Source organism: Nomascus leucogenys, unplaced genomic scaffold (genome assembly GCF_006542625.1).
Source record: "Nomascus leucogenys isolate Asia unplaced genomic scaffold, Asia_NLE_v1 000894F_74298_qpd_obj, whole genome shotgun sequence".
In the NCBI taxonomy this organism is placed as follows: domain Eukaryota; kingdom Metazoa; phylum Chordata; class Mammalia; order Primates; family Hylobatidae; genus Nomascus; species Nomascus leucogenys.
In genome coordinates this window covers 534-9,687 of record NW_022096495.1, presented here as the reverse complement: position 1 = coordinate 9,687, position 9,154 = coordinate 534, and the positions used below count along the sequence as shown (strand labels likewise).

Genomic DNA, 9,154 nt, shown 5'->3' with positions numbered 1-9,154 from the left:
CTGCTTTTCTCTGGATCCTACTGTTTTCCAGACTGGACATTCTCTGCCTTTGGGAAGAATGAGCCTTTCTCTTTCTCCCCTGGCTCTGCCTTCCCCAGATTACTGCGGGCCTCTGGGCCTCAAGCTGTCCGCGAGTTGTTCCAACCTGGGCCACCAGATGGCGCCCTCCAAGACGGGAAAGGATCAGAGAGACCCCCCTGGGACAGGCAGGAGTTCTGTCCCCACTTTGCCACCTCCTGCCTGGTTCCTTCTGGTTCCTTCCTTCCTCTTTGGATCTCCAAGAATCCTTCTCCTATCTGCCCCGTCCCTAGATCCTACTCACATACTTCCCTTGGCTCCCTATGGCCCACCAGATAAAACCCAGGCCCCAGGTGGGCAGTCACAGGTTGCCCACTCGGCTCACCAGCTTCTCCGACCACAGGGCTCAGGTTCCCTCCTCCAGCTGCCAAGCTTGGTTCATGTGGTTGCTTCTGCCCAGAATACTCTCAGCCCCTCTATCACTTGCCCAGGGCCCCACCCCTCATTCTTAATAGGGGAATAGGAAAGGTAGGCAATTCCCCCAAACCTCTTTGCTCCATTTTCCCCTCCCCAGTAAGCCCCCGTGGCTCACGCCACCTAGGCTGCAAACTGAAATGCCTGCAGGAACCCGACAAGAGACCCAAGTGAGCCGGCTGGGCCTCAGCCCTACTCCCGTCACAGGCCAGCTTGTTTGAACATCCTGGCAGCTGTAACTTCCAATATTCTCAGAACCTGACCGTCTCTCACCATCTTCACTCCCATCACCCCGGCCAGAGCCACCCTCTCTCTTGCTCGGATTTCACCAGTAGACCCTTAGCTGGTCTCCCCAATCCTCACCACCAACCCCCAGCCTGTTCTCCATGCCAGAGGGACCTGTTAAAACCTAAGTCAGGCCATGGCCACGCTCCAAAAGACACCCAGGGCTCCAATCTCACAGCTCAAGCCCTTCCCAGGGCCAAGTCTCCACACAGCCACCGTTACCTCTCTAACCTCATTCCCTGCTTTCTCCAGCTCCTCAGCTTCCCGCAACACATCAGGTGCATTCCTACCCCAGGGCCTCTACACGCAGCTCCCATCATCCAGAGCACCCTTCCCTCAAATACCTACACAGCTCCCTCTCCACCACCTTCACACATCTGCCTGCACCAGCTATTCCGTGAGGGCTGCCCAGACCACTGTATTCAAAACACATGTGCACACACATGCACCCACCTTCCCAACCCCTTTCTTTTCTCCAGAGCACTGCCACCTTGAAATACATTTAACATCGAATGCTCCCCTCCTAAAAGTATTGGATCTTTGTTTTGTTCAGTAATTATCAGTCACACTGGACTCACTCAGTCCTGTTCTTCCCGCTGGTGTTATGGTAATTATTGAACGAATGCCTCATCTCAGAAGATGGCTCCTACTCAGCTCTAGTCAACTGTGGCTATGCAGGACTGAAAAGTTCATATTGTCACAGATTCCTGTTCTTTCAAAAGAAGCCAAAATTCTTTTTTTTTTTTTTTTTTTTTTTTTTTTTGAGATGGAGTCTCGCTCTGCTGCCCAGGCTGGAGTGCAGTGACTTGATCTTGGCTCACTGCAACCTCTGCCTCCCAGGTTCAAGCGATTCTCCTGCCTCAGCCTCCCAAGTAGAGTAGATGGGATTACAGGCACCTACCACCATGCCTGGCTAGTTTTCGCATTTTTAGTAGAGATGGGGTTTCACGATGTTGGCCAGGCTGGTCTCGAACTCCTGACCCGAGGCCCGCCTCGGCCTCCCAAAGTGCTGGGATTACAGGCGTGAGCCACCACACCCGGCCAAAATTCCAGATTTTTACACACAAATTTCTCCAAATGTTAAATGTTGGCAATTGACTAGATTTGTTTCAAAGACACTGATGGCAAAACCCAAGCTCCCCAGCTCCATATCCTTGGCCCCAGAGGTCTCGCCCGCTGATCCCTCCTGCCCCATCAGCTTCCCCTCAGCCCCCTGCCTGCGATCACGCGGGCTCCATCTTGGAGCCTTCACTCGCGCTGGGGGCTCATCTTGAGGCTCCTTCACCACACAGGTGAGCAAGCACCAACCCATCCCCCGGCACCCACCCAAATGGCCCAGTGGTTTGGTCAGGGACACACACAGCCCCCCAGCAGGAGCAGGAAACAGTGCCCTTCCTCTGGCTGGGAACACAGACCTTGAGTGGCAACTTCACGACTTTTATTTGTGGTGCCTGTGCTTTATCTCGAAAATACCTTCTCCCCCTGCCCCAGACAGTGGGCGGGGAGGGGGCAGCAAAAAATAGAAGACGTCCCTCCCTATTGCACATGGACCCTATATACAGGCCCACCTGGCTGAGGCTGGCGGGACTTGGCACATTCTTGGATCCCTGCTCAGGAGGGGAGGGGTGACGGGGTGACATCACACGTGAGATGGGGACCTCCAGGCGGCCACTCTGGTCCTAGCTACTGATCCTTGCACTTCTTGGTCCTCAGTTCCTTCCTGGTCCCATCTCTGGTCCTGGTCCCCTCTGGCAACGTCCTCCTACTTGGCTCAGCCTCCCACCTCCATCCTGGCCTCGGGTGGCCCCTTGGCTCCTGGGGACTCTGCTCCCCTCCCAGTCCGGAGGTCCCAGGGGGGCTATGGCTTCTCTGAGACTTCCCCCGGAGCCCTGTCACTCGTGTTCACACGGGGGAAGGGTGCGTGTGGCAGAAGCAGCTGTATAAATACGGGTGCAGGAAGTCCCTTCCGGTCACTTGGAGAGTTTGCTGATGACGCGGATCAACGCTGCATTCTCATCCTTGAGGCGCTGGTTGTCGGCGCGGAGGTCAGACAGGGCCTGGGGGACGGCAAGGGTCAGCTGGGCAGCCCTGGCGGGTTGCGCCCCCACCCACCCTCGGCCCTCTGCCCACAGCCCCCACCTTCAGCTCCTCCTCTAGCTCTGCGGCCTTGCGTTCCAGGGCCCTGCGCTCCTGTAATGAACAGGGAAAGTTCAGAAACCGAGTGAGGCTGAGGAGGGCAGGGGAAGGCCAGGGGCCAGCTGGGAAGGGCAATGTGGCTCTCTTGGTCCAAACTTAGTGATGTGAGGCTGGGGACGCCTCTGGCCCCCATCCCCCCTGCCCCTACTCCCGCATCTCTCCAGTTCCAGAAGGGCTGGCCTCTCAGCGAAGCGTTCTTGCCTCTGGTGAGGACACAGAAAGCACAGGGGTCAGCAGGGTAAGCCAGCACTGCTCTGAGAGGTCCTAGGCTCCTGCTGGGGACCCGCCCGCCCACTAGGCAGCCCACAAGCCCCTCCCGCATGGGCCAGGCCCCGCCACCAGCAGGCCCACAGCCCCTCGCTCAGACTCCGCCTCCGAGATCTCGGCCCCGCCCCTCAAGTGGAGCTCGGCCCCGCCCCTCAAGTGGAGCCCAGCCCCGCCAGCGCCCCCAGGCCAGGCTCTGCCTCCCAGCAGTCTGAGCCCCGCCCAGGCGGCCCTGCCAGTTCCTGTGACCCTGGCCTCGGCGCCCTTACCTGCGTGGCCCGCTCCAGCTCCACCTTGAGCTGCGCCAGCCGCAGCGTGGTCTCGGTCAGGGCCTCGCGAAGCCGCTCGTTCTCCCTGCGCAGCTCTGCATACAGCTGGGGTCAGGTGGAGGGGGGTCAGGTGGAGGGGGGTCAGGTGGAGGCTGGGGGCGATGCTGGGGGGCGGGGAAGCCAGGAGGTGGGCACCCAGCAGGGGAAGCCCCGACGGAGGGGTGGGATCGCACCTTCCTAAAGCCTCCGTCTGGCTCCTCTGATTCTGGCTCAGGTTCTGGGTTGAGGTCCCGCTGCGACCGCTGCCTGCGGGCTGAAGGGCCGCCCTCCAGGGTGCTGGGGCAGGGGCGGAGCGCGCGTCAGGGGCCGGCCCGGCCCGCACGCAGACCCCACCTCTCCCACCCCGCCCCTACCTGGACTCCTGGCTGCGGTCAGCCGGCTCCGCCTCCTCCCCTGTGGCAGGTAGAGGGGGTTCAATGGGTATGGGAGGGGCTTTAGCGGGTATGGGAGGGGCTTTAGCGGGTATGGGAGGGGCTTTAGCGGGTATGGGAGGGCTTTGCCCGCCCCCCGGCCCACCCTCTGCACCAGCTCGGCCCCACCTGAGCCCCTCACCTCCGCAGACCCCCTCCACTCCTTTCCGACCTTGCGGTGCTCCCTGGCCGCCTGCGGTCCCGGACCCTGCCCGTCGGGCGCCTCTGCTGGCGGAGGGGCAGGAATCAGCCCAGCCACCTCCAGAGGCCCCTCTGGGTGCCCAGGTCCCCGGGTCAAGCCCCAAGGAAAGCAGGAAGACTATAGGAGAGACTGAATGATTCCCTGGGAATGACTTCCCCCAGAGAGCAGACCTCACCTCTCTGGGCAGGGCTGTCAGAGTTCTCCACTCCAGGGACGCGAGGCCTCCGGGAAGGGTCCTGTCGGAGGGGAAGGCGAGTCAGGGGACCAGGACATCCCGCACCACCCCACGCGCCCTCGCTGACCCCTCTCACCAGGCTCTGCGCCGGCTTCTCTGACTCTGGGGCCTTCCCTGCAGCCTTCTCCGCCTCCTTCAGGTCTGTCAGAGTCACACCCTGTCAGGGAAAGGGGACAGTCAGGGGACACTGGGGTCAGGGCCCAGCCCCTCCTCCTTCAGTCCCAGGAGTCCAAACCCCCAGCCCCTCCTCCCTCAGACCAGGAGTCCAGACCCCAGCCCCTCCTCCCTCAGACCCAGGCGTCCAGACCCCCAGTCCCTCCTCCCTCAGATCCAGGAGTCCGGGCCCCAGCCCTCCTCCCTCAGACCCAGGAGTCCAGACCCCAGCCCCTCCTCCCTCAGACCCAGGCGTCCAGGCCCCCAGCCCCTCCTCCCTCAGACCCAGGAGTCCAGACCCCAGCCCCTCCTCCCTCAGACCCAGGCGTCCAGGCCCCCAGCTCCTCCTCCCTCAGACCCAGGAGTCCAGGCCAGCCCCTCCTCCCTCAGACCCAGGAATCCAGGCCCCCAGCCCCTCCTCCCTCAGACCCAGGATCCAGGCCCAGCCCCTCCTCCCTCAGACCCGGAGTCAAGACCCCCAGCCCCTCCTCCCTCAGACCCAGGAATCCAGGCCCCCAGCCCCTCCTCCCTCAGACCCAGGAATCCAGGCCCCCAGCCCCTCCTCCGTCAGACCCGGAGTCCAGGCCCAGCCCCTCCTCCCTCAGACCCAGGAGTCCAGACCCAGCCCCTCCTCCCTCAGACCCCAGGAATCCAGGCCCCCAGCCCCTCCTCCCTCAGACCCAGGAGTCCAGGCCCAGCCCACGCCACACCTGTGTGGACCTCCGAGACTGGCGCATGAGACGGGGAGCGAGCTTTTCTCTGGGATTCTGACTCCTCATCCCGCACAGGCATCTGGTAGGACCTGAGGGAAGGGTCCCAACTTCAGACAGGGACCTAGGGACCCTGTCCCATTCCGTGGCTGATACCCTCCATTTGAGACAAGTTCTGTGGGAGGCGACTCCAACTCCCAGCAGACCTGGGGCCAGCTCTCCTCAGGAGCCCACCCAAAGCCCCAGGACTCCTGCTTGACATCGTCTCTCCCTGCTGGGGGCGGGGCGGCAGCTTCCTGCCCCGGCCTCTTCACCTCCGTCGGTCCGGGAGTCCGCTGGGGGCGCCGTGGAGGCTGTGGGGACGTTTGGCTTCGCTGGGGATTCAGGCTCCGGAATCCTGGAGGGAGGCGAGGAGTTCTCCAAGCAAGGAGGAGGCTTGGTGACCTCAGACCTGCATCAATTCATTCATTCAACAAACATTACCCAGCTGCATTGTGTGCCGGCACTGGAGATGCAGCCGTGAACAAAAGAAACAAATTATCTGGACCACGACAGAGTCAGAGCTGAGCAGAAATACACAAAACCGACAACAGCCATGAAAAGACCAGCACACTACCCAACCGGTCAGAAGGGTAAGGGACTCTGACAGAAGCAGCAGTGCGACAACTGAGAGCGGGAGGGTGTGCATGTGCAGACGGCGCCGTGGTGGCAGCAGGGTGGGCGGTGTGTGCATTGGGGTGGGGGGAAGATAGGGAAGAAGGTGACGTTTCAACACAGACCTGAGGGAGGGAGCGAGCCCCCAGGAGGAACACAGCACAGGCTCTGGGGTGGGAGTAGGAACCAGACCCCAGGGGGCACATGGTCTCACTCAGGATCACACGGACAGCTTGCAACCCACGTCTGCCGCCCACCCCCGAGGGGCCCAGGCCCTGGGGACTCACAGGGCAGAGGGTTCCGGCAGCTTCCGGGAGGGGTCGGGGTAATTCTGGCAAGACAGAGCTCCTTGGTCTGTGTGGAGAGGAAAAGGGGAGGAAGGGGCAGTTCCCTCGACTGGGCAGGGGCCTGGGCCTGGACCCGGCCAACCCTCACTCACCTGAGTGGAGGTCCCTTCCAGCCAGGAGGAGGAAGCCGAACGCTGCAGCCCAGCCCCAGGAGCTCCCTCCGCTGTCCGCCTTTCCGGGGGACCCAGGGCACCAGAACTCCCGGTCTTCAGGAGGCCAAAGCGCCTGGAGAGGGGGCCTCTTCAGGCGGCTGGGAGAAGGAGGAGGTCTCAGTTAGGAAGAAAGGATCCCTCTTCTCAGACCTCAAGGGTTAGCCCCAAAGAACTGCAACAAACTACAATTCCATCAGCCCCCGGGCAGGCACAGCCCGAAAAGGAAGCCAGTTGTCCAGGAGGACTCTGGGAACTATAGTCTTCGCCCTACCTGCCCTGCCAGAGGTTCACCAGGCTGTATGGAATCCACCTCCCGGCCCTCCCAGCCTCACAGGACCTCTCAGGGCATCCACTCACCACGGGGCTCTTAGGGCTGGGGTGCGGCGGGGAGGAGACGCCATTGAGGGTTCTGGGTTCTGCAGGGGTGGTTCTGTGATGTGGGAACACCGGGCAGGTCATGGAAGATGCCAGTTGCCTCTAGATTCAGAGAACCCGACCCCTCCTCCCTCGGACCCAGGAGTCCAGATTCAGGCCCTCACCGGTGGGCCTTCTTCCCCCTCATCCTCGTCCTGGATGGGGGGCCCCCCAGCCCCACCAGGTCGGCGCTCCTTGGACAAGTCCTGGAGGGAAATCTTCTCCTCGACTGCTCAGACGACACACAGAGCTCTGTTGGGGAAGGAGAGGGTGCTGCAGTGCAAGCCCGGGGCCTCCAGCCCCCCGCCAGCCAGGACTTCTCCTCCTATACTTCTGTGTTTGCTGCTAGAGGGCGCTTGGGGCTCCTGGCCCCGGCTCTGGGAAGCTTCTTTCTGGTTCCGAAGCTGCAAGGAGGGAAGGGGGCTGCAGGGAGGGTGGAGCACACATGCCCCACAGCAACACCACCATGAACAGCTGTGCAGGAGCTCAGCGCCCAGGCGGGCACCGACGGCTTGTGGGCTTACTGGTTTCCCTATAGATGGCCGCACACCTCAGGACAGGAGGTGCCCTGCGTCCAGCAGGGCCCGCGGCTGCCACGTGCAGGCACTGCCGTCTTGTCCTCACAGCCCCCACCCATGAGAAGCCTCCAGTCTCATCCCCAGAGGGGTCCTTCTAGCTCCAAGGGGAGACCTGCTTAGACCTCACCCCGACCCCTCAGCATACCCAGGGCACTGGTGGGCCCTCAGCTGCCCCAGCTCCTCCAGCTGGCACTTGCCTCCTCCTTCCCACACAGTTCACCACTGTTTTCACACCTTCCCCACACAGTTCACCACTGTTTTCACACCTTCCCCACACAGTTCACCACTGTTTTCACACTTTCCCCACAGTTCACCACCGTCTTCACACCTTCCCCACACAGTTCACCACTGTTTTCACACCTTCCCCACACAGTTCACCACCGTCTTCACACCTTCCCCACACAGTTCACCACCGTCTCACACCTTCCCCACACAGTTCACCACCGTCTTCACACCTTCCCCACACAGTTCACCACTGTTTTCACACCTTCCCACAGTTCACCACCGTCTTCACACCTTCCCCACACAGTTCACCGTCTTCACACCTTCCCCACACAGTTCACCACTGTTTTCACACCTTCCCCACAGTTCACCACCGTCTTCACACCTTCCCCACACAGTTCACCACTGTTTTCACACCTTCCCCACACAGTTCACCACCGTCTTCACACCTTCCCCACACAGTTCACCACCGTCTTCACACCTTCCCCACACAGTTCACCACCGTCTTCACACCTTCCCCACACAGTTCACCACTGTTTTCACACCTTCCCACAGTTCACCACCGTCTTCACACCTTCCCCACACAGTCACCGTCTTCACACCTTCCCCACACAGTTCACCACTGTTTTCACACCTTCCCCACAGTTCACCACCGTCTTCACACCTTCCCCACACAGTTCACCACTGTTTTCACACCTTCCCCACAGTTCACCACCATCTTCACACCTTCCCCACAGTTCACCACCATCTTCACACCTTCCCCACAGTTCACCACCGTCTTCACATCTTCCCACACAGTTCACCACCATTTCACACCTTCCCCACACAGTTCACCACCGTCTTCACACCTTCCCCACACAGTTCACCACCATCTTCACACCTTCCCCACAGTTCACCACCATCTTCACACCTTCCCCACAGTTCACCATCTTCACACCTTCCCCACACAGTTCACCACTGTTTTCACACCTTCCCCACACAGTTCACCACTGTTTTCACACCTTCCCCACACAGTTCACCACCGTCTTCACACCTTCCCCACACAGTTCACCACCGTCTTCACACCTTCCCCACAGTTCACCCCGTCTTCACCTTCCCCACACAGTTCACCACCATCTTCACACCTTCCCCACACAGTTCACCACTGTTTTCACACCTTCCCCACACAGTTCACCACTGTTTTCCCACCTTCCCCACACAGTTCACCACTGTTTTCCCACCTTCCCCACACAGTTCACCACTGTTTTCACACCTTCCCCACACAGTTCACCACTGTTTTCACCTTCCCCACACAGTTCACCACCGTCTTCACACCTTCCCCACACAGTTCACCACCGTCTTCACACCTTCCCCACACAGTTCACCACCGTTTTCACACCTTCCCCACACAGTTCACCACCGTCTTCACACCTTCCCCACAGTTCACCACCGTCTTCACACCTTCCCCACACAGTTCACCACCATCTTCACACCTTCCCCACACAGTTCACCACTGTTTTCCCACCTTCCCC

The 9,154-nt window shown here is 60.6% G+C and overlaps 1 long non-coding RNA gene and 1 pseudogene across 1 annotated transcript; both read right to left on the bottom strand.

The window, feature by feature from the left end:
- Window positions 1-2,193: 2,193 nt before the first annotated feature.
- Window positions 2,194-3,088, bottom strand: LOC115833952. The gene is made up of 2 exons (XR_004029132.1): window positions 2,917-3,088; window positions 2,194-2,834 (listed from the first exon to the last, which is right to left on the bottom strand). It is a non-coding gene; the product is annotated as an uncharacterized LOC115833952 (long non-coding RNA).
- A 43-nt stretch (window positions 3,089-3,131) lies between these two features.
- Window positions 3,132-7,311, bottom strand: LOC115833949 (annotated as a pseudogene).
- Between the last annotated feature and the right edge of the window lie 1,843 nt (window positions 7,312-9,154).